Source organism: Amblyraja radiata, chromosome 33 (assembly GCF_010909765.2).
Source record: "Amblyraja radiata isolate CabotCenter1 chromosome 33, sAmbRad1.1.pri, whole genome shotgun sequence".
In the NCBI taxonomy this organism is placed as follows: Eukaryota; Metazoa; Chordata; class Chondrichthyes; order Rajiformes; family Rajidae; genus Amblyraja; species Amblyraja radiata.
Genome location: NC_045988.1, coordinates 29,184,123 through 29,209,904, shown reverse-complemented (window position 1 = coordinate 29,209,904; position 25,782 = coordinate 29,184,123). Strand labels below are relative to the sequence as shown.

The following is a 25,782-nucleotide window of genomic DNA, read 5'->3' as shown; positions in this document are numbered from 1 at the left end:
CCCTTGTCCTGGACTTCCCCAACATCGGGAACAATCTTCCTGCATCTAGCCTGTCCAACCCCATAAGAATTTTGTACGTTTCTATAAGATCCCCTCTCAATCTCCTAAATTCTAGCGAGTATAAGCCAAGTCTATCCAGTCTTTCTTCATATGAAAGTCCTGACATCCCAGGAATCAGTCTGGTGAACCTTCTCTGCACTCCCTCTATGGCTATAATGTCCTTCCTCAGATTTGGAGACCAAAACTGTACGCAATACTCCAGGTGTGGTCTCACCAAGACCCTGTACAACTGCAGTAGAACCTCCCTGCTCCTATACTCAAATCCTTTTGCTATGAAAGCTAACATACCATTCGCTTTCTTCACTGCCTGCTGCACCTGCATGCCTACTTTCAATGACTGGTGTATCATGACACCCAGGTCTCGCTGCATCTCCCCTTTTCCTAATCGGCCACCATTTAGATAATAGTCTGCTTTCCTGTTTTTGCCACCAAAGTGGATAACCTCACATTTATCCACATTATACTGCATCTGCCAAACATTTGCCCACTCACCCAGCCTATCCAAGTCACCTTGCAGTCTCCTAGCATCCTCCTCACAGCTAACACTGCCCCCCAGCTTAGTGTCATCCGCAAACTTGGAGATGTTGCCTTCAATTCCCTCATCCAGATCATTAATATAAATTGTAAATAGCTGGGGTCCCAGCACTGAGCCTTGCGGTACCCCACTAGTCACTGCCTGCCATTGTGAAAAGGACCCGTTTACTCCTACTCTTTAATAATAATAATGGATGGGATTTATATAGCGCCTTTCTAATACTCAAGGCGCTTTACATCGCATTATTCATTCACTCCTCAGTCACACTCGGTGGCGGTAAGCTATTTCTGTAGCCACAGCTGCCCTGGGGCAGACTGACGGAAGCGTGGCTGCCATTCTGCGCCTACGGCCCCTCCGACCACCACCAATCACTCACACACATTCACACACATTCACACACAGGCAAAAGTGGGTGAAGTGTCTTGCCCAAGGACACAACGACAGTATGCACTCCAAGCGGGATTCGAACCGGCCACCTTCCGGTCGCCAGCCGAACACTTAGCCCATTGTGCCATCTGTCGCCAACCCTTTGCTTCCTGTTTGCCAGCCAGTTCTCTATCCACATCAATACTGAACCCCCAATACCGTGTGCTTTAAGTTTGTATACTAATCTCTTATGTGGGACCTTGTCGAAAGCCTTCTGAAAGTCCAGATACAACACATCCACTGGTTCTCCCCTATCCACTCTACTAGTTACATCCTCGAAAAATTCTATAAGATTCGTCAGACATGATTTACCTTTCGTAAATCCATGCTGACTTTGTCCAATGATTTCACCACTTTCCAAATGTGCTGCTATCCCATCTTTAATAACTGACTCTAGCAGTTTCCCCACTGCCGATGTTAGACTAACTGGTCTGTAATTCCCCGTTTTCTCTCTCCCTCCCTTCTTAAAAAGTGGGGTTACGTTTGCTACCCTCCAATCCTCAGGAACTACTCCAGAATCTAAAGAGTTTTGAAAAATTATCACTAATGCATCCTTGATAACAAAGCAGCTACTGTTATCAAGGTGTTAATGAGAGAAATTGTCCCCAGGTTTGGTATCCCTATTCCACATTTTATTGGGTAAATTAATAAAGAGTTCTGTGAACAGCTGGGCATTCAGCAGCATTTAAACTGTGCTTATCGATCACAGGCTGCTGGACTTGTAGAAAAGGCAAATCAGACCCTGAAAACTAAATTGAAGGCGGAGCAAGGAATTGGTTGGATCAAATTACTTCTCATGGCTTTGTTTCAGATGCGTGTCACGCCTGCAGGGAAACCTAGACTGAGCCCAGCTGAAATTATTTATGATAGACCCCTGAGAACTCCTTGGAACCAGAATGCAATGAAAGTTATACATTTCCATCCTATGACTGTGGAGATGACCGACTTCATTCTGGCTTCAACTCTAGCACTGAGAGATCTGCATTGTAGGATGCGAGCAGCGTACGGTGAGTTGCCTCTGTTGATTTCTTCTACTAAGGTGGAGCCTGGAAACTATGTCCTCATGAAGAATTGGGTAAGAAACGGGTTAGAGGTTTGTTGTGAAGGACTATAACAGGTTCTCCTAATGACTCCAACAGCAGTGAAGGTAGAAGGTAGAAATGCATGGATGCATCTCTACCACTGCGAACGACTTATAAAGAAATCATCTCTCACAGTCCACCTTGAAGCTTACAAACTCCACCTCACTGACTACAAAGATGCTCTCATTGCTGCAAAATCTGCCTACCTCTCCTCCATATTCACCGATCCCTGCCTAAACCACAGAACCCTCTTCTCCACAGTGGGCAACCTCCTCAAGCCTCGAGCCAACACTCTCCCTACCTCTACTCCGGATCTTTGCAACTCATTCCTCCACTTTTTCGCTGATAAAATCAGCACCATCTATCAATCTTTATCCCCTGTACCCGACTCCCCAGCATCTACTCCACCACCTACCAAGGCCCTTCCTTTCAACATCTCCACTGACCTCCTTACCCCTCCTCCACACTGCTTCCTCTCCCAGTTTGACCTGGTCACCCCTATTGAAATCTCCAAACTCATCAGCTCTTCCAAACCCACTACCTGCTCCCTCGACCCTCTCCCCACTCCCCTGTTGAAGTCCTGCCTCCCCGTTCTCTGCCCCTACCTCACTAATCTCTTCAACTCCTCATTGTCCCAAGGAATTGTCCCCTCCGCTTTCAAAACTGCTGCCGTTACACCAATCTTAAAGAAACCTGGTCTTGATCCCTCCTCTCTCATTAACTACCGCCCAATCTCAAACCTCCCCTTTCTTTCAAAAACCCTGGAGCGTATTGTTGCGTCACAACTTCAGTCCCACCTCCTTGCGTATAACCTACTTGAACCCCTCCAATCTGGCTTTCGCCCCCTCCATAGCACAGAAACTGCTCTCCTCAAAGTCCTCAACGACCTCCTCACCTCTGCTGACACTGGTTCCCTCAACATCCTCATCCTCCTCGACCTGAGCGCAGCCTTCGATACAGTGAACCATAACATCCTGCTCACCAGACTCAAAGACCTCAGCATTGAAGGCTCTGCACTCAGCTGGCTCCGTTCCTACCTTTCCAACAGATCCCACTTCATCTCTCTCCACAACCACACCTCTGCTACAGCCGCAGTCACTCAAGGCGTTCCCCAAGGCTCCGTACTCGGCCCCCTCCTCTTCATCATCTACATCCTCCCCCTTGGTCAGATACTCCGCCACTTCAATCTGGACTTCCACTGTTACGCTGATGACACCCAGATTTACCTTGGCACCAAATCCCCCCAAAACCCCCCCCCCCCCCCCTCTCCTATATCAACTCCTGTTTGTCAGCTATAAAAACCTGGATGCAACATAATTTCCTCAAACTCAACAGCGATAAGACAGAATTCCTCCTCATAGGCTCCAAAGCCACACTCAGCAAAATCAATAACCCCACTCTCACCATCGACGGCACCACTGTCTCCCCATCTCCCCAGGCCCGCAACCTTGGCGTGATCTTTGATCCACCCTCTCCCTTGAGCCTCACATCCGCCATGTCATTAAAACCTCCTTCTTTCATCTCCGCAACATCGCCAAACTCAGACCCTCTCTCACACCGCCTGCTGCTGAAAGACTCATCCATGCCTTCATCTCCTCCCGACTGGACTATTGCAACTCACTTCTCCTTGGCATCAGCTCCACCTACATCAACCGACTCCAACTGGTCCAGAACGCAGCCGCCCGACTCATCACCCACACCAAATCCTGGCATCACATCACTCCAGTCCTCAAAAAACTTCACTGGCTTCCCATCTCCCACCGGATCACCTACAAAATCCTGGTCCTCACCTACAAAGCCCTCCACCATCTGGCACCCCCATATCTCACTGACCTCCTCTCCCCCTACCAACCCTCACGGTCCATCAGATCCACATCAGCCGGTCTCCTCTCCATCCACAAGTCCAACCTCCGCAGTTTTGGGGACAGAGCCTTCTCCAGTGCAGCTCCCAGGCTCTGGAACTCCCTCCCCCAACTGATCCGCAATTCCGTGTCCCTCACCATCTTCCAGTCCCGCCTCAAGACCCATCTCTTCACCTCTGCCTATCCTTAGCCCCACGTCCCCGTCCCTTTTCATCTGTGCATTAATTGCCTCATACTGTGTTTTGTATTGAATTCTGTCTTTACTTTGTGTACTAGTCATGTCTCTACTACTTATTTCATTCCCCTTACATGTTTTTCCTCTACATGCTCAATTTTTGTAAGGTGTCCTTGAGACTCTTGAAAGGCACCCATAAATAAAATTTATTATTATTATTATTACTGCAAGAGTATCAGTGGAAGAGTAGGCTGCTAACTTATTTTATCTAGAAATGTCTTAGGTAACATCATACCCATCGAGAGTCAAGAACAGATACAGCCAACAAGATGGATGAAGGGGATTCACGCCCATGAAAACTTGAGAGGTGAAGACTCATCAGCCAGAAGTCACAAGGCAACGGCCATGCAAACTCAGGAAGTTCTTTGAAATTCTGAGAAATTACATCAGCATCATCATATCTGGCTAGAATTGTGTTATCTTTTTTGTGTTATTGGTTATCATAGTATGATAAAAGAGGGGAATGATAATATTGGCCAATTTAGTATGTGACAAAATGGAGGATTTCTGCCTTTGCAAAATCTGCTTGGCATCTTTCTGCAAAAGGCACTGTGATGTTCATGGCTCCAGAATGTCTGGGTCCTGGGAGGAAGCTAAGTACAGGGTAATGTCCAGATATCCCCTCAATTGTTAATATGTATGAGGGTTTTGCAGAAAGAGTTGAGCCTTGCTGCAAATGCTTGATCAGGATTGGTTACAGAATGGGGTGTTAATTACAGAAAAGTATAGACGATTGGAGATAGACACAAAATGCTGCAGTAACTCAGCGGGACCAGCATCTCTGGAGAGAAGCAATGGGTGACGTTTCGGGTTGAGACCCTACGTCAGACTGAAGAAGAGTCTCAACCCGAAACATCATCCATTCCTTCTCTCCAGAGATGCTGCCGGTCCCGCTGAGTTACTCCAGCATTTTGTGTCTATCTTCAAATGACGTCACGCGCTCCAGACAGCTGTGTGGACGCATGATGACGCGTGCGTCCATCACTACCGGCCTGTCGCGTAAATGACGGCAAAGTGGGATAAGCAGTTTTAGTAGACGAATCTAGGGATGAATTATATTTTTAAATCATTTTAGAGGCAGCAAAGAAGTCAAGTGACCTTGCCCCAGCCCTATTTCTCATCTACATACTACATGTGGATGTTACTTGAAATCTGAATTTTCATGTGGATGCTGATGACACCCAGCTTTGAAGGAGAAAGCGATGTGCTAAGCTTTACATTCACTGCTCAAGCCTTCATTCCTTTGAATAAAGAGCAAAGAGACTATGCCAAGGACTATTTATTGTCGTTCCTTCATCATCACTGTGTCAAAATACAATTAATACAATTACAATACAATTCAATTTATTGTCATTTGGACCCCTTACAGGGAAAGCTCTCCCTTACAGCATTGTGGGTATACCCACACCTCACGGTTCAAGTACGTAGCTTAACAGCAACTTCTCAAGGGCAATGATGGATGCACAATTAAATCCTGGCTCACCATGTGAAGCAACATCCCTTAAAAAAAAAACTGAGATGGGCAAAGTTTACAAAAGATGTGTGGGGAAGTTTATTTTCACACAGAGGATGGTGAGTGTCTGGAACCCACTGCCAGGGGTAATGGTGGCGGAAGCAGATACGATAGTTGCATTTAAGAGGCTTATGGATATGCAGGAAATGAAGGGATAAGGATCAAGTGCAGGCAGAGATTTGTTTAACTTGGCATCATGTTTAGCACACATATATGGGGCTGAAGGGCCTGTTATTGTGCTGTACTGTACTTTGCATATAAGTAAAGGGCCTGTCCCACTTTCACGACCTAATTCACAACCTCTGCCGAGTTTGCCCTTGACTCATACTCGCAGCATGGTCGTCACGAGGTCGTAGGTAGGTTGCTAGTCATAGGTACTCGTGGCATCAAGTAGGTCAGGGCGTTTTTCTAGCCTGATGAAAAATGTCCACGAGTAAAAATGGTCGGGAATTAGGTCGTGAAAGTGGGACAGGCCCTTAAGAAAGGAGTGGCTGGTTGAGCTGGTTGCTATTTGGAAAAATCCTGTGGTGGAGTGGGAATCAAAAGAATAAATCGAGGACGAGGGAAAGTATTTTTTATTCAGGCCATTGCTCGGAATATCTGACCACAAATTGCAGAAAAATGAAAAATTCACAAGAACGGGGGGTGCGTGGAGTAACATACCTCGTGAAAAACTGCGCATGCGCATTGACAGCAGCTGCATTAATCCACAGTGGCGGGGGGGGGGGGCAGGAGGCAGGTGGGCCTCGATTGGTGGGCATGTGGGCATTGTGACCTCAGCAGCTGGCAAGCGGCAATTATTTTTTTTTAAAGTGAGTTGTGTGAACAATTGTATTCAAAATCTGGGGAAATATTTGACCAAATTTAGAGAGGAGTGGATTTCTGAAATCATAAGTTAAATCCCTACCGAAATATGTAATAATCTCCGCGTTTTTGCGTCTGGTTTTCGAGGAGATGCGTTTCGAAGGTAAAATGACACACACACAGAGTTTTTAAAGTATATAGATAGATATAGAGGAAGAACGAGAAAATGGAGCTTAGATCCCTTGGTCAGAACACAATGACCCAGATTGCATTCCATCATTCTCACCTCTCCTGCCACCATTCTGGAAATGGGCAGCTCATCTCTGTGTCTAACAATCCAGCAGCAATGCCTGAACATTCAAATACATCAGCGAGGTTGTCAAGGCAAACTTCTCAATACTCAAGAGTCATTTAATTCCATTTACCACTAACTGACATTAATAAACCCACGAGATCAGACAGGTTAAGGCAAAACTGAGGTTGTCACCACCTTGTGCAGAGTTCCAAAAGCAAACCTGGCACAGGCAGCCCTGTTGTGTTATTACAAAATGGGCTGTATCTGGATTTTACATAATCCCTTGCCACGTCAAGTCAAGCACAGTCAAGAAACTTGAGTTGAAACAAATACATACATTTTGTGTTCAATCGGTTACTTTTACTTTTTTTTCCCACACAGATTCCATGAGAGCAAATTCTATTCCATACCTCACATTTTTGAGTGGTGATTGATGAATTCTATTCGGGCACATCTCCGTAACCTCAACAGCTGTAATGCAAGGAACACCTGCACGGTGTAGAAATGCATACCAGACGCCACAATGATGTTACCTTATGTCCAAGTTACTTGTCCAAGTTCCAGCCTGTGTGGTTTCAGGATGTCTGCAGGAATTACCTACCCCATTAGAGGCATCATGATGTGACAGGTGAGACAGACAAAGCAAGTGCGAAGATAAGTAATATGAACCGGCTGAAAGTTGAAGGGGGAACAAAACATACTTTTCCTGTTGGAACGTTAAACTCTGAATAAACTATTGCCTGATTGCTGAAATAATCAGGCGGGGCTTTGTGGCTAATGTTCTCACTGCAAACTGCATTCACATGGTGAATGCAAGCTCAGCATTTGTGCATAGTCTGTAATCCTTTTGTTCTGTCAGGATCCGTCTGATGAATGGACTGCTGTGATCCAATTATTGATCGTTTTGGTTTGCTTTCTTGAATTGGATCTCCCAGATCTAAAATGGCTAAAAGTTAAATTGTTTCAATGTGGGTGAATGTGTTTTTAACTCATTCACTGCCTATCTTCATTTGTCATCTGTCGTCTGCACAACTACAAGGGCAAAACTGCCTGATACTGGTATTGTTGACACCCCAACTATATAACTCAAATATGAAAACAATACTTTAATATAGCCTGATGAGTCAGAAGAAGGGTTTCGGCCCGAAACGTTGCCTATTTCCTTTGCTCCAAAAAAAGTACTGTTGTAGTGCTGTCACTGTTGTAAATTGCAGCAGCCAATTTATGCATTGCTAGGTTGGTTTAGGTTTCAGATTAAGTCTATATTGTCACGTGCCGAGGTACAGTGCTTTCTACTGCATGCTATCTAATCAGATCAGAAAATACTATACATAAGTACAATCATGTTAATCTCGTATAATAGGTAGAGCAAAGGGGAAGACAGAGAGCAGAATATAGATCTTAGCATTGAAGCACAATCGCTCCATAGAAAAATGTCCTCAATGGGAAAGAGGTGAATCGGACACTACCCCGCTGATGAAAAGATGGTCAGATGCCTGATTAGAGAGGAAGAAGCTGTTCTGAGTCTGATGGTGCAAGCTTTCAAGCTTCTGCATCTTCTGCTCGATAAATGCATGGAGGGGAAGGAAATGACCGGGATGGGACAGGACTTTGATTAAGTTGGCTGCTTTTATAAGGCAGATTGAAGTGTAGATGGAGTCAATGATGGGGTGACCGGCACGTCCGATGGTCTAGGCTACATCTACAACTCTGCAATTTCTTGCAGCTTTGGGCAGTGCTGTTCTCAAACCAAGCTGTGACGCAGGCCGACATTATGCTTTCTACACTGCAGTTGCATAGGGCTCTGGTGAGACCACATCTGGAATATTGTGTACAGTTTTGGTCTCCTAATTTGAGGAAGGACATCCTTGTGATTGACGCAGTGCAGCGTAGGTTCACGAGATTGATCCCTGGGATGGCGGGACTGTCATATGAGGAAAGATTGAAAAGACTAGGCTTGTATTCACTGGAGTTTAGAAGGATGAGGGGGCATCTTATAGAAACATATAAAATTATAAAAGGACTGGACAAGCTAGAGACAGGAAAAATGTTCCCAATGTTGGGCGAGTTCAGAACCAGGGGCCACAGTCTTAGAATAAAGGGGAGGTCATTTAAGACTGAGGTGAGAAAAAACTTTTTCACCCAGAGAGTTGAGAATTTATGGAATTCCCTGCCACAGAGGGCAGTGGAGGCCAAGTCACTGGATGGATTTAAGAGAGAGTTAGATAGAGCTCTATGGGCTAGTGGATTCAAGGGATATGGGGAGAAGGCAGGCACGGGTTATTGATAGGGGACGATCAGCCATGATCACAATGAATGGCGGTGCTGTCTCGAAGGGCCGAATGGCCTCCTCCTGCATCTATTTTCAATGTTTCTATGCCTCTGTAGAATGCCGTATGTGTCATTGGAGACATGCCACATTTACTCCCGGTGATCTCCCGGTGGCTCAGCACTTCAACTCCCCCTCCCATTCCCAATCTGACCTTTCTGTCCTGGGCAACTCCATTGTCAGAGTGAGGACCAGCACAAATTGGAGGAACAGCACCTCATATTTTGCCTGGGTAGTTTACACCCCAGCGATATGAACATTGACGTCTCTAACTTCAGATAGCCCTTGCTTTCTCTCTCCATCCCCTTCCCCATCCCAGTTCTCCCACTAGTCTTACTGTCGCCGCCTACATTCTATCTTTGTCCCGCCCCCTCCTGACATCAGTCTGAAAAAGGGTCTCGACCCGAAATGTCGCCTATTCCTTCTCTCCTGAGATGCTGCCTCACCCTCTGAGTTACGCCAGCATTTTGTGTCTACCTGCCATATTTACTCAGTCTGCTAAGAAAGTAGAGGCATTGGTGTACTTTCTTCGCTGTCACATCGATATGGTTGGTCCACGACAGATCATTGGTAATATTAATACCAAGGAATGTGAAGCTATCAACCCTTTCCACTTTGTCACATAGATGCATTTATACTCCACCACGCTTCCTGAAGTCAACAACTAGCTCATTCATGCCATTGAAAGAGAGATTGCTGTCCTGACACCACATTATTTAGTTCTCTATCTCCTTCCTGCACTACATCTCATCTTTGTTCATGATCCAGCAATGGTATCATCTGCAAACGTAGATGGAGTAAGAGACTAATTTGACCGGACAATCGTGAATGTATAGTCGGGGACTGAGAACACATCCTCGTGGGGATTGGTGTTGAGAATTGTGGCGGTGTTGCCTCCTATCCTCACTGAGTGTAGTCTGAGTCAGAAAGTCAAGAGTCCAGTGGCATAAGGGGGAACTCATTCCTAGGTCGAGGAGTTTGGAGATAAAAGATGGGATTATGGTGTTGAAGGCAGAGCTAGTCAATAAATAGGAGTCTAATGTAGAAGATGCAAAGTGCTGAAAGAGGGTCAGCACCCTTCTTCAGACTGATTGTAGTGGGGAGGGGGATGAAAGCTGGAAGAGGGGAAGGACAGAGCCTTGCGAGTGAATGGTCTATCTCCCCGCCCCCTCTCCACACCCCAGCCACAATCATTCTGAAGGGTCCCAACCCAAAACGTCACCTATCCATGTTCTCCAGAGATGCTGCCTGACATTCTGAATTACTCCATCACCTTGTAAACTAGCATTTGCAGTTCCTATGTCTAGTCTAACGCCAGAGTCCTTGTGGTCTAGGTGCTTCCGAGATGGGTTTAGGGCCAGGGAAATTATGTCTGCTGTGGGTCTGCTGCAACAGTAAGCAAACTGCAGTGGCTCAAGGCTGACTGGGAATCTGGAGTTAATATACGGCATCACCAGTCTCTTGAAACACTTCATAATGGTGGATTTCAGACCCACTGGATGGTTGTCATTTTTCGTTGGCGGTCTTCTTGAAACTTCCCCAATTAGCAAACAATAATTACTAATGACTCAAATACATATTCAAATTAATAAGAATAGTTCTTCATCAAAATATTGCCATAGGATCTTAACGAAGGACGATGTATGAGAATATGGCACTGAGGTTGACCTACAACTGCACAGACACAAACTATAATGTGGAGATACTGCTGGTACGAGAGATGTCATTGTTCATCATACACAAGGTAGTAAGAATACCACCATAAAGCTACAAAATAAAGCCAGTCAGAAAAGATGACTGACTTGTGATTCCAGACTCACCAAGCCATGCCATGCCAAAGGAGTAAATTGGGACAGTTTGTTTTATGGGAAAGATGTGGAAGAGAAATGGAGCACATTTAAAGGTGAAATTTTAAGAGTACAGAATCTTTATGTCCCTGTTCGGTTGAAAGCAAATAGTAAAAATTGGAAAGAGCCATGGTTTTCAAGGGAAATTGGACACTTGGTTCGGAAAAAGAGGAAGATCTACAATAATTATAGGCAGCATGGAGTAAATGAGGTGCTTGAGGAGTATAAAGAATGTAAAAAGAATCTTAAGAAAGAAATTAGAAAAGCTAAAAGATATGAGGTTGCTTTGGCAAGTAAGGTGAAAGTAAATCCAAAGGGTTTCTACAGCTATATTAATAGCAAAAGGATAACGAGGGATAAAATTGGTCCATTAGAGAGTCAGAGTGGACAGCTATCTGCAGAGCCAAAAGAGATGGGGGAGATATTGAACAATTTATTTTCTTCGGTATTCACCAAGGAGAAGGATATTGAATTATGTGAGGTAAGGGAAACAAGTAGAGTAGCTATGGAAACTATGAGATTCAAAGAAGAGGAAGTACTGACACTTTTGAGAAATATAAAAGAGGATAAGTCTCCAGGTCCAGACAGGATATTCCCTAGGACATTGAGGGAAGTTAGTGTACAAAAAGCAGGGGCTATGACAGAAATATTTCAAATGTCATTAGAAACGGGAATAGTGCCGGAGGATTTGCGTACTGCGCATGTTGTTCCATTGTTTAAAAAGGGGTCTAAGAGTAAACCTAGCAATTATAGACCTGTTAGTTTGACGTCAGTGGTGGGCAAATTAATGGAAAGGATACTTAGAGATAATATATATAAGCATCTGGATAAACAGGGTCTGATTAGGAACAGTCAACATGGATTTGTGCCTGGAAGGTCATGTTTGACTAATCTTCTTGAATTTTTTGAAGAGGTTACTCGGGAAATTGATGAGGGTAAAGCAGTGGATGTTGTATATATGGACTTCAGTAAGCCCTTTGACAAGGTTCCTCACGGAAGGTTGGTTAAGAAGGTTCAATGGTTGGGTATTAATGGTGGAGTAGCAAGATGGATTCAACAGTAGCTGAATGGGAGATGCCAGAGAGTAATGGTGGATGGTTGTTTGTCAGGTTGGAGGCCAGTGACTAGTGGGGTGCCACAGGGATCTGTGTTGGGTCCACTGTTGTTTGTCATGTACATCAATGATCTGGATGATGGTGTGGTAAATTGGATTAGTAAGTATGCAGATGATACTAAGATAGGTGGGGTTGTGGATAATGAAGTAGATTTTCAAAGTCTACAGAGAGATTTATGCCAGTTGAAAGAGTGGACTGAAAGATGGCAGATGGAGTTTAATGCTGATAAGTGTGAGGTGCTACATCTTGGCAGGACAAATCAAAATAGGACGTACATGGTAAATGGTAGGGAATTGAAGAATGCAGGTGAACAGAGGGATCTGGGAATAACTGTGCACAGTTCCCTGAAAGTGGAATCTCATGTAGATAGGGTGGTAAAGAAAGCTTTTGGTGTGCTGGCCTTTATAAATCAGAGCATTGAGTATAGAAGTTGGGATGTAATGTTAAAATTGTACAAGGCATTGGTGAGGCCAATTCTGGAGTATGGGGTACAATTTTGGTCGCCTAATTATAGGAAGGATGTCAACAAAATAGAGAGAGTACAGAGGAGATTTACTAGAATGTTGCCTGGGTTTCAGCAACTAAGTTACAGAGAAAGGTTGAACAAGTTAGGGCTTTATTCTTTGGAGCGCAGAAGGTTAAGGGGGGACTTGATAGAGGTCTTTAAAATGATGAGAGGGATAGACAGAGTTGACGTGGATAAGCTTTTCCCACTGAGAGTAGGGAAGATTCAAACAAGGGGACATGACTTGAGAATTAAGGGACAGAAGTTTAGGGGTAACATGAGGGGGAACTTCTTTACTCAGAGAGTGGTGGCTGTGAGGAATGAGCTTCCAGTGAAAGTGGTGGAGGCAGGTTCGTTTTTATCATTTAAAAATAAATTGGATAGTTATATGGACGGGAAAGGAATGGAGGGTTATGGTCTGAGCGCAGGTATATGGGACTAGGGGAGAATACGTGTTCGGCACGGACTAGAAGGGTCGAGATGGCCTGTTTCCGTGCTGTAATTGTTATATGGTTATATTATATGGTTATACAATAAAGGCTGACCAGATGTTTTGAAAGTATATTTAAAAGAGACATGCCCTACTACAGGAAAACAAGAGAAAACAATTTTTTCGACGACTGCCGGCATCATTGACCAACGTATCAGGTCACCGAAAAGTTTGAGGCGTGATGACCTATGACGCGCGGTGTTTTTGCAAGTGTCGCAACATTTTATTGTTGCCGTTGGATTTTGAAATGTTCAAAATCTTTTGGCGACACTGATATGACGTCGGCAATCGCCGAAAAAAATCGCCAAGTGGGACAGTCCCTTCACTCTCCCTATGGCCTCTTGGATTGTTCCATGAACTCCCACACAAGGTTGAGGAATGACATCTTATGTCAGCACACTGCAGCACTGAGGATTTAACACTGAATAAAGCATTTTTGATAACCAGGCTTTCACAATTGTGTCAGAACCATCTGGTTGGGTATAAGAGCAGGGCTGCTGGGATTATTTGACAAGGTCAGTGATGTCTGTAGGAAGGGGACACGTTTTGGCAAGTAACACCTTTCTGATGGATGGTGTTACCCTGGAAAAATGGCTCCATTTCACTCTCCATAGATGCTGCCTGGTGTGCTGAGTATTTTCTGTTTTAGTTTCAGTTTTTCAGCAACTGAAAGTTTCTATATTTCTGGCCAGTTCTGCTGGAAGGTCCTCAGCCTGTTATGTTAACTTAGTTTTTCTTTCTTCAAAGACGTTACCTGACCAGCTTGGCTTTTCCAGTAATTTTCCCTTATTTCAGATATCCACCAAAAACCATGGTTTGCCTTTCACTGTTTCAACCTTCATAAATTCAAATTCGAGTTTATTATCACAACCAATTAAGGTACAGTGAAATTTGAGTTACCATACAGCTATACTACGTGAAAAACAACAATACACACAGCCATATAAAATAAAATTTAACATCAGTGGAATCAACATTCCTCACTAAAGTTCAGTCATCTTCCTCCATTGTTCACCCATGGTCAGAGCCTTTGAACCCTCCGCTGTCGCCGTTGCCGACGATCCGATGTTCAAGCACTCCCGTCGGGATAATCGGAACTCCGGCGTCGGGATGGATCGGCATGGAGCTCCCGAGTCGGCCGCTTCTTATCGCGGGCTTCATGATGTTAAAGTCCACAGGCCCTGCGGTCGGAGTACTTTCGCTGGCGATCCTCAGCAAAGGATCGCCCGCTCCGCGATGTTAAAGTCTGCGCCGCGCCCACGGCTTGAAGCTCCGGGTTGATCTCCAGGAAAGGCCGCACCACTCCACGTTATTAAGCCGCAGGGGGGACGCAGATGCGACACGGAGAAATATCGCATCTCCGTCGAGGTAAGTGGCTGAAAAATGTTTCCCCCGATCCCCACCCCCTACACAAAACATACCAAGAAACAATGAAACGTACATTCAAAACATACTTAAAACAATAAAAACAGAGGTGCAGAATTAGGCTATTCGACCCATCAAGTCTAATCCGCCATTCAATCATGGCTGATCTACCTTTCCCTATCAACCCCATTCTCCTGCCTTCTTCCCACAGTCCTTGAAGCCTTGTTTTTATTTCCTCGCCCCTCTCTTTTTGGTCACCTCCCTCTGTGTACAACTACTCCAGAGATATTACCGCTATTGAAAAGCCTTCATCAACCTATGTCTTTTAGACTCTCTTGACCAGACTTTTAGAGATGAGACTGAAAAATGACAGCCTTCAGTTTAGCAGATGGGACAATCAGCCCCAGTTGACTGAAAGCTGCCACAAAGCTCACCAAATGCTGAATAAGTCAAATTCATCAGAATTCACAAAGTAATTCTATTGAATCACACTGAACATTCAGACTAATTGAAATACAGAACAGGTCTTTGATAAGCTACTCATTATGTGAATATATAATTTCCATGTTGAGAAATGATTTAATTCGACACACTGGGAAAATCATGTTCACAAATGTACAAAATTCACCTTGCTGAGCCTGCAGTTTCAGTGCTCTTTGTTACCATGGCAGATTATTAATCCTGCATCAACTTCAAGCCTTCACATACCATCATGAAGTGCAAGGAAAAATATTATACTAGATGACAGCGTACTTGGGAATTTGACTCTACAGCCAAACATCACAGTAAAATAAAATCAAGATTCACCCCAATACCATGTGGTCATTTGTAAATAAGGTTAAAAGAACCTGCAAATGAACAGTATTACTTACATTTTACGGATGTGTAAACATCAGCTGGTGTTAATTAATCTGAGTTATTATCTGCTTTAAAATAGCAAAGACCAGAACTTGGCTAACTACTTGGATAAACAATACCAATTGCCAGTTCCACTGTGACCAATACCTTACATCCTGCACATAAGAGTCATGGTTACAGCATGGATACAGGCCCTTCGGCCTATCTTGTTCATGTAACCAAGTTCGCAGAGTAAGCTAGTTCCATTTACCTGCACTTGGTCCATATCCCCCCAAATCTTTTCTATCCATATATCTGTACAAATGTATTTTGAAAGTCGTGATTGTATACATTTCTCTTGCTTCCTGTGGCAACTCAATCTAGATACGGACTACCCCCAAAGTAAAAAGGTTGCCCCTGAGATACCCTCTTAAATCTCTCCTCTCTTACCTTAAGCCTGCACCCTCTCGTTTGGGGAGCTGGGGAAGACTGAGCGATCACTTTATCCATACCCCTCGCGATCTTGTACACCTCAATAAGGTAATCCCTCAGCCTCCTACACTCCAAAAAAAATGTTTCAGACCAACCGGCCCCTCCTAGTAACTGAAGAACACAACTCCAGGTAACTTCCTGAAAAGTCTATTTCTGCACCACTGGACAAGCAGAACTGCACACAATACTCCAAGTGTGGTCTCACTAATGATATACAGCTGCATCATGATGTCTGTACTTTTGTACTCAAAAGCCCTCCCAATGAAAACAAGTTTGCCAAATCATGTCTTCACAATCCTGTCCTCCTCTCTAGCCACTTTTAGAGACATGAACCTACATTTCCAGATTTCTGTCAGCCTAACCACCCCACGCTCAAAGTCAGGAAGACCAAGGAATTGATCGTCTTCTTCAGAAAGGGGAAGTCAGGAGATCACATGCCAGTTTTTATTGGTGAGTTGGCAGTGGAGAGAGTTAGCAGCTTCCAAATCCTCGGTGTTACCATCGCAGATGATCGGAACACATAGATCCAATCACATAGAAGGCACGCCGGCACCCCTACTTCCTTGGAAATTTTAAGAGATTCAACATGTCACCAAATATTCTAACAAACTCCTACAAATGCAACCACAGAAAGTATTCTGTGATTGCATCATGGCTCGGTACGACAATTGCAACACACAAAATGCAAGAGTCAGAGAGTGGTGGACTCTGCCCATTGAACAGGGCACAGCTCTCTCCATCATTGAAAACATCCGCGTGAAGGACTAAAACAAGAGGGAGGCATCTATCAAGATTCCCCCATCATCCAGGCTATCTCTTCCTTGCTGCTACCATCGGGCAGGAGTCCTAACCCATCAGGTTCAGGAACTGCTACTTTCCTACAACGATCATGTTCTCGAACTAGCGCACACAAACCATAATGCAACCTCGACAACAGAACACTACAATCCAGCTCTTGCACTGCCATGGGCTTTTTTTTCTAGTTTGATTTTGCTCCATGTCTTGTTCTTTTTACACAGTCTTATTTTAATCTCTTGTAGAATTTTTTGTATGATTTAGCATAATTTATGCTTTTGTTTGTCTGAGTCGATGTGCTCAAAAGCTGCTGCAAGCAAGATCTTCATCATACCTGCACCTCACGGTACATGTGCATATGACAATGACAATGTCTGAGGAAGGGTCTCGACCCGAAACATCACCTATTCCATCCCTCCAGGGATGCTGCTTGGCCCACTGAGTTACTCCAGCATTTTGTGTCTACCTGACAATAAACATGACATGTCCTGGCAGTGGATATGCAATGGCTAACATTTATGAAATGAGTGCAAGAAATGCAACAATCAGGTTTCCTTTATGGAGCAAAAATACAAAAGGTAAACAACCATGTGTAATAAAAGTAGTTTAGGATATTATTAGATCCAAAAAAGAATCAATATGAAGTTGCCAGTAAAGGGAGCAGGCCCGAGGGTTGGGGAGAGTTTAGAATTCAACACAAGGCACAATAGTTGGATTAAGAGAGGGTCAGAAGACTACACCAATCAGGTAGCTAAGGAACACAGATTGCTTAAACATGTCAAAAGGTATGTAAAAAGAAAAAGGTCCGTGATGGCCAATATCAGAAATGGAACAATTTATAACAAAACATTTAACCAAATAATTTTGTTTTATTTTAATGGAAGTGTAGTAACATTCTGCCATTTTTTGGGGGGGAATTCCCATCAAATCTACCCAGATTCTACTGTTCCATCGACACGCTGGGGGCAATTTATCGTCACCGGGTAATCTGACACTCGTACTTTTTTGGGATACAGGAACAACCGGAGCAGCTGGAGGAAATCCATGTGGTCATAGTAAGACTGGTGGGAGAACTGGGAAAGGGGATGGGATGGAGAGAGAGGGAAAGCACAGAGAGAAGTCAATATTCATACCGCTGGGGTGTAAGCTACCCAAGCGAAATATGAGGTGCTGTTCCTCCAATTTGCGCTGGGCCTCGCTTTGACAATGGAGGAGGCCCAGGACAGAAAGGTCAGATTGGGAATGGGAGGGGGAGTCAAAGTGCTGAGCAACCGGGAGATCAGGTAGGCTAAGGCAGACTTGTTCTCGCCGATGTACAGAAGTTGACATCTGGAACAGCAGATACAGTAGATGAGGTTGGAGCAGGTGCAAGTGAACCTCTGCTTCACCTGAAAAGACTGTTGGGATCCTTGGATAGAGTCGAGGGGGGAGACATGACATTAGTCTCTCTCCATAACTGTTAATAGCTACAACTTAATTTCTGTTCAGTGGCAATAAGTACTCCAGATGTCTCAAGCCTGCACATTTTGAGGGAAAAAAAAAAATAAAGTGCTGGGAGAACTCAGCAGGCCAGGCAGCCTGTGGAGGGACATTGACAGATTTGTTGATGGGATTGCACTTGGCTAAAGAAGGGTCTCTACCTAAAATGTCATCAGTTCATTTCCCTCCATAGATATTGCCTGGCTCACCAGAGTTCCTCCAGCGCCTCATTTTGTTCTCAGTATTCCAGGTGCAGTTGTTCGGTGTTGATTTATAAAGCAGTAAGATTACTTTGTTAGTTTATTAATGACTGTTGGATGCAACCCAACCGTCTGATCATCAGTTCAACATTTCAATTTATTGTCAATGAGGATTTGTAATTGTTTCATACTATCTTTGCTTCGTACATTCTTTCAATTTACATTCATTTTCGGACTAAAACAATCCAATAGAATCGATTGCTTCAAGTGAACTGGAGCACTCATGGAATGGCCTAAGTAAGGGAGAGAATTTGGAAATCTTCATGGTGACCAGAAAATGTAAAAGGGTTGGTTCATGAGGTCATAAGTGATAGGAGTAGAATTAGGCCATTCGGCCCATCAAGTCTACTCCGCCATTCATTTGTGGCTGATCTATCTCTCCCTCCTAACCCTATTCTCCTGTCTTCTCCCCATAACCTTTGACACCTGTACTAATCAAGAATCTATCTATCTCTGCCTTAAAAATATCCACTGACGTGGCTTCCATAGCATTCTGTGGCAAATAATTCCAGTTTCATCACCCTCTGACTGAAGAAATTTCTCCTCATCTCCTTCCTAAAAAAACATCCTTTAATTCTGAGGCTATGACCTTTAGTCCTTGACTCTCCCACTAGTGGAAACATCCTTTCCACATCCACTCTATCCAAGCTTTTCACTATTCTGTATGTTTCAATGAAGTCCCCCCTCATTTTTCTAAACTCCAGCAGGGACAGGCCAGTGCTGACAAACGCTCAACATTGGTGGACCTACTCAGTCCTGGGATCATTCTTGTAAACCTCCTCTGGACCCTCTCAGTTAGCCCAGATTCTACTATCTGGGGGTTTCAAAGATAAGCACGCCGTCGACACCTTCCACATTCCCTCAACTCCCCACCACAATAACGTACCATTTAACCAAAGAAGCCTTTGTTCACCCATCACTTGCACTAGATCAGAATCACATTTTACTTGAATAAGAATCTCAAAATGGAGATTAGAAAGAAAATATGAAGTTTTCTACTGTTGCCTTTTTACATTATTTTGCTTTTATCTATTATTGCTCTAATTTACTTAATCAATGTTAATTTTTAATACAATTATTTAAGTTTATTCTCAAACATGTCTGGCTATGACCACATTGACAAAACAAGCTGTACCTTGTAATGTAGCTGTACTGTACCTCAGTACAAGTGACAATAAACTAAACTAAATGCAAGGCTGTGTCCCAACCTCATGCTCTGTCAAGGTGACTCAGGGGCAAAGTTTCAGCAATCCACCAACTGAGGCTTTGCTATACCTGCCATCTAATTCCAGGAATGGGAAACCAGGACAAGTGTGGAGTGTCGACTCATGCTGCCGTACTACTCATTAGTACTTTCCGTCCTCCTTCAGTTGATGAATCGCAGCTCCTCCACGTTGAAAAATATAAGGGACACTTGCAGTGACAGGGGCAAACATTGTGCTCGGCATGGCAACTTCAGTGTATATTACCCAGTAGCTTGGCAACACCACCATTAACTGAGGAACATAGGTGCTAGACTGGATCCATTGCAGGAAGTGAGGAACCTACCTAAATGCATTTATTTCCAGAGGGCTAGAATAAAAAAACAGGGCTGTAATGTTGAGGCTTTATAAGGCACTGGTCAGACTGCATTTAGTGTATTGTGAGCAGTTTTGGGCCTCATATCAGATGAAGGATGTGTTGGCGTTGGAGAGGATCCAGAGGAAGTTTACGAGAACGATCCGAGGAATGATTGGGTTAACATATGGTGAGCGTTTGAATCCACTGGGTCTGTACTCGCTGGAGTTTAGAAGGATGAGAGGAGAGCCTCATTAAAATTTACCAAATAGTGAAAGGCCTGGATAGAGTAAATGTGGAGAGGATATTTCCACTAGTGGATCAGAGGCCTTACCCTCAGAATAAATGAACCTACCCTTAGAAAGGAGATGGAGGAATTTCTTTAGTCAGAGAGTGCTGCATCTGTGGAATTCATTGCCACAGATGGCTGTATAGATAGATCAGCCATGATTGAATGTTTACTTGATGTGCCGAATGGCCAAATTCTGCTCCTAGAACTTATGAACTTCTCACCTAGCTACCTGTTGCAGACTCATCAGCCGAGACACAGCGGGTGGGAGTGACCACCGTACAGTCCACATGGAGGGAACGTGCTATCGTCACCTTGAGGACATTTCACTACATTCAAGACAATGGATAGACTGAGAACAAATCACCACTGGGTAGCAACAGCAATCAATCAGCAACAGCGAAAATATACACTATCAAGATCTGTAACACATGGCCTGGCCCTGGTTCAGTGAGTGACACAGAAAGCCAAGCTGGGTGCTGCACCAGGCTTACTGACAACCAGCTGCACACTGAGTGAAGCTGCAAATGTCTACGTGACCAATAACCATCAAAAGAAGTGCGTAGGAAGGAACTGCAGATGCTGGTTTACACCATGGAAGGGTAAGGTGTGAAAACACAGATCAAAGGGGACGATGATCAAGGAAAATGTAGAATGATTCATTGTTAGATATCGGGAAGGTGACAACGAGGCATGCAATCAGTAACATTTAATCAGGAGGACTGTGAAACTAGTCGGAGAAATAGGGTGGGGGAGGGACGGAGTGGGAGGGAAAGCAAGGGTTACATGAAGTTAGACAAATCAATATTCATACTGCTGAAATCAATATTCATACCGCTGAGTTGTAAACTGCCAAAACGAAATATGAAGTGCCGTTCCTCCAATTTGCATTGGGCCTCACTCTGACAGTGGAGGAGGCCCAGGACAGAAAGGTCAGTATGGGAATGGGAGGGGGGGTTAAAGTGTTTAGCAACCGGAGATCACGTAAGCCTAGGCAAACTGAGCAGAGGTGTTCAGCGAAACGTTCGCCGAGCCTGTGCTTGTTCTCGGCGATAAAAAAAGGAGTCCACACCTGGAACAGCGGACACAGTAGATGTGGTTGGAGGAGGTGCAGGTGAACCATCAAAAGAAGCATGCAGCAGACAAAGCCATGAAACCTCATAGTCAAAGGATCAGGTCAAAGCTCTTTGGTCCTACCACACTCTAATAAAACATTAATCCATGGCATTGAGGGGAGATGAGCCACGGGAAGTACTTGATTCAAAACTCATCCAGGTGTAAAGGCATGGTTTGACACATATTACATGAAATATTTGTCTATGGCTTATGGTTGAGTATTGATTACAGGCTGCTTCAAAAACCGGAACCATCTTGACCCAAGATGTAAATAAATATATCAGCTCTATTCACTGGTCCCTTTTCAACTTGGTTGCCATTCAATTATTTAAGGCCATTTTTATACATTTTGGTTTTACCATGTAGAAATTACAACTGTGTTTATACATATTTCCCCCAATAATCCCCCATTTCAGGGCACCATAATGTTTGGGACACATGGCTTCACAGGCGTTTGTAATTGCTCAGGTGTGTTTAATTGCTTCCTTAATGCAGGTATAAGAGAGCTCTCAGCATCTAGTCTTTCCTCCAGTCTTTCCATCACCTTTGGAAACGTTGATTGCTGTTTATCAGCATGAGAACCAAAGCTGTGCCAATGAAAGTCAAAGAAGCCATTATGCGACTGAGAAACAAGAATAAAACTGTTAGACATCAGCAAAACCTGAAACCAAAATCAACTGTTTGGAACATCATTAAGAAGAAAGAGAGCACGTGAGCTTACTAATCGCAAAGGGGCTGGCAGGCCAAGGAAGACCTCCACAGCAGATAACAGAAGAATTCTCTCTATAATGAAGAAAAATCCCCAAACACCTGTCCGACAGATCAGAAACACTCTTCAGGAGTCAGGTGTGAATTTGTCAATGACCACTGTCCGCAGAAGACTTCATGAACAGAAATATAGAGGCTACACGGCAAGATACAAACCACTGGTTAGCCGCAAAATTGGATGGCCAGGTCACAGTTTGTCAAGAAGTACTTAAAAGAGCAATCACAGTTCTGGAAAAAGGTTTTGTGGGCAGATGAGATGAAGATTAACTTATATCAGAGTGATGACAAGAACAAAGTATGGAGTAGAGAAGGAACTGCCTAAGATCCAAAGCGTACCAGCTCATCTGTGAAACACGATGGTGGGGGTGTTATGGCCTGGGCATGTATGGCTGCTGAAGGAACTGGCTCACTTATCTTCATTGATGATACAACTGCTGATGGTAGTAGCATAATGAATTCTGAAGTGTATAGACACATCCTATATGCTCAAGTTCAAACAAATGCCTCAAAACTCATTGGCCGGTGGTTCATTCTACAGCAAGACAATAATCCCAAACATACTGCTAAAGCAACAAAGGAGTTTTTCAAAGCTAAAAAATGGTAAATTCTTGAATGGCCAAGTCAATCACCCGATCTGAACCAAACTGAGCATGTCTTTTATATGCGGAAGAGAAAACTGAAGGGGAGTAGCCCCCATAACAAGCATGAGCTACAGATGGCTGCAATACAGGCCTGGCATAGCATCACCAGAGACAACACCCAGCAACTGGTGATGTCCATGAATCGCAGACATCAAGCAGTCATTGCATGCAAAGGATATGCAACAAAATACTAAACATGAATACTTTCATTTACATTACATTGCTGTGTCCCAAACATTATGGGGGGGACTATGTATAAACACTGCTGGAATTTTACATGGTGAAACCAAAATGTATAAATATGGCCTTAATTAATATCTGACAATGTGCACTTTAACCACATGCGATTTTTTCTATTACAAATCTCAAATTGTGGAGTACAGAGGCAAATAAATAAATGATGGGTCTTTGTCCCAAACATTATGGAGGGCACTGTATTCAAATCCCAACATCATTAGCATCCATTCCTTTCATCTTCATAATTCACCATTTTCATAGAATATATCTGTGCTCTAGATGATGGCAAATGCCATTTTCCACACTTTTCTTGAAGGCAATCCTCCTTAATTGCTCTCATATTCATGACTAGGAACGAAAGCAAACACACTCAACTGTTGGTAATTCAAAATAAAAAATAGAAATTACTGGAAAGAAGCAGGCTCAGGAAAGAATCCTGTTCGGAATTGTTAGCCGTTTCTCTTGCCACCCGTGTTGCTTCATAGGCTGAATGCTGGAGGCTTTTTCAGTTTTGGACTCCCTGCAACAATGGAAGCGTCTATCAGACTGCACTGCCCCACCTTGCTAGTCTTCTATTACATGGAAAATAAAAATAGAGCACAAGAACTAGTTCTTTGCCCCATAATGTCTGTGCTGAACATGGTGCCAAGGACAGACAGACAGACAGACAGACAGACAGACAGACAGACAGACAGACAGACAGACAGACAGACAGACAGACAGACAGACAGACAGACAGACAGACAGACAGCCTTTATTGTCATTCAGACCGAAGTCTGAACGAAATTGCAGCAGTCATACATATAATACAATAAAAACAACAATAAACACATATTAACATCCACCACAGTGAGTCCACCCCACATCTCCTCACTGTGATGGAGGCAAAAGTCTTAGGTCTGCAGTCTCTTCCCTCCTCTTCTCCCTCTGCGCCGAGGCGATACCCCCCGGGCGATGTTACAATCAGTCCCGCGGCTCAAACACGGGGTGGTTGAAGCTGCCGCCCACCAGTCCTGCAGACGCAGCCGCTGGCCCGCGGCGGAACCCCGGACTCAGGTCACCACCGCCAGAACATCGTCCCAGCCACCCTCACGTGAGTACCGTACCGTCTTCAGCCTCGGGCTGGGCCGCCCCGACATGGGCGCCGAACCTCCACCGGGCCGGGCCGCCCCGACATGGGCGTCGCTTCTTCCCTGGGCAGGGCCGCCCCGACTTGGGCGTCGCTTCTCCCTCTGGCCGGGCCGCCCCGACTTGGGCGTCGCTTCTCCCTCTGGCCGGGCTGCCCCGACTTGGGCGTCGCTTCTCCCTCTGGCCGGGCTGCCCCGACTTGGGCGTCGCTTCTCCCTCTGGCCGGGCCGCCCCGACTTGGGCGTCGCTTCTCCCTCTGGCCGGGCCGCCCCGACTTGGGCGTCGCTTCTCCCTCGGGCCGGGCCGCCCCGACAACCTCTCACGGGAGCACTGTTCCAGCCCTGAGCCGGACCGCCCTCACGGGAGCGAGCTCAGGGCGAGTCCTGACGGGCTCTGCCTCCAGAGCCTCGAGGTCGCCAGCTCCATTTAGGCCTCAGTGCAGGCGGAGGCAGAGAAGGGGAATACGACAAAAAAGTCGCATTCCCCCGCAGGGAGAGACTGCAAAACCCGTTTCAACCCCCCCCCCCCAAAACACAAACTAAGAACCAAAAACTAGACTAACCAAACAAAATAAACAAGACAAAAAATACAAACAAAACGGGACTGCCGATGAGCCGCTGCTGCCAGTGCAGCGCCGCCACTCCGGAATGGTGCCACATGAACAGCACATCATGTTCCAAATGCTGCCTCAGCTTATTCAGTGCCCCCTGCGTGTGATTCATACCCCATCATGTTCCTGCTTAGCCACGTGCCCAGCAAAAAGCTTTTTAAACACCACTCTTGTATCTGCTTCCACCACTGCTCCTGGCAGCACGCCCCGGGCACTCACTAGGCCTCGAGTACAAAAACCTGCCCTGCACATCTCCTGTACACTTTGCCTCTTTCAGATTAAAGCCACGCTTTAATCCAGGAAAGATTCCCATGGATCCCTTTTCCCACCCGGGGAAAAAAGTTCTCAATGATTCAATAATACTTTATTGTCACATGTACAGAGGTACAGTGAATTTTTTTGTTTTTGCATACAATACACAAAGCACGCAGAGTATATGGCCCGACAAAGTTACAAAGTACTCATTAGAGTCCCAATGGTCCCTCTTTGTTTTCAGTGGTGGTGGAGGCCAAGATATTTAAAAAATATTATAAAAGTGCAGATTGATTGGTTCTTGATTGGTAAGGGCGTTAAAGGTTACAAGAAGAAGGTAGGAGAATGGAGTTGAAAGGGAAATATAGATTAACCATGATTGAATGGCGGGGTAGGATCAATAGGCCGAATGGCCTAATTCAGTTCCTATGTCTTATGGTCTTGATTAGTCCTGCCTCTCAGTTTTAATATTTCCTTGTAAATCATTCTTGCCCTCTTTTCTGATGTCTTTATATTCTTTTTATAAGACCAGAAGACCATGCGTGGTCCAACTATTAATCAATACAAGACTGTACTTTATATAGGTCAGTGTGCAGACATCAACAAGGAACACCAACAAGGTCGGTGAAGACAATCTAAATACAAAATGAAATATCCTCAATGCCAGTGATTAGAAAACTCTTGATTTCTCCACAGGACCAATCACTTCATGAAGCCAGCTGATCAATGGTGTAGTCCACAGATTTAACACTGTTCAGTAGAAACTAAAATACTTTTCTAACTTTCACATTGAGTTACCCACCTGGATTCGCACCCATTTCCCCCCTTCCACCAATGTTCCTTCCTCTGGCTTCATGG

The 25,782-nt window shown here is 44.6% G+C and overlaps 1 protein-coding gene across 6 annotated transcripts in view; it reads right to left on the bottom strand.

The window, feature by feature from the left end:
* Nucleotides 1-25,782, bottom strand: part of arhgap32 (Rho GTPase activating protein 32) — a 539,690-nt gene that overhangs the window by 235,155 nt on the left and 278,753 nt on the right. The gene's annotated exons all lie outside the window — the stretch shown is intronic.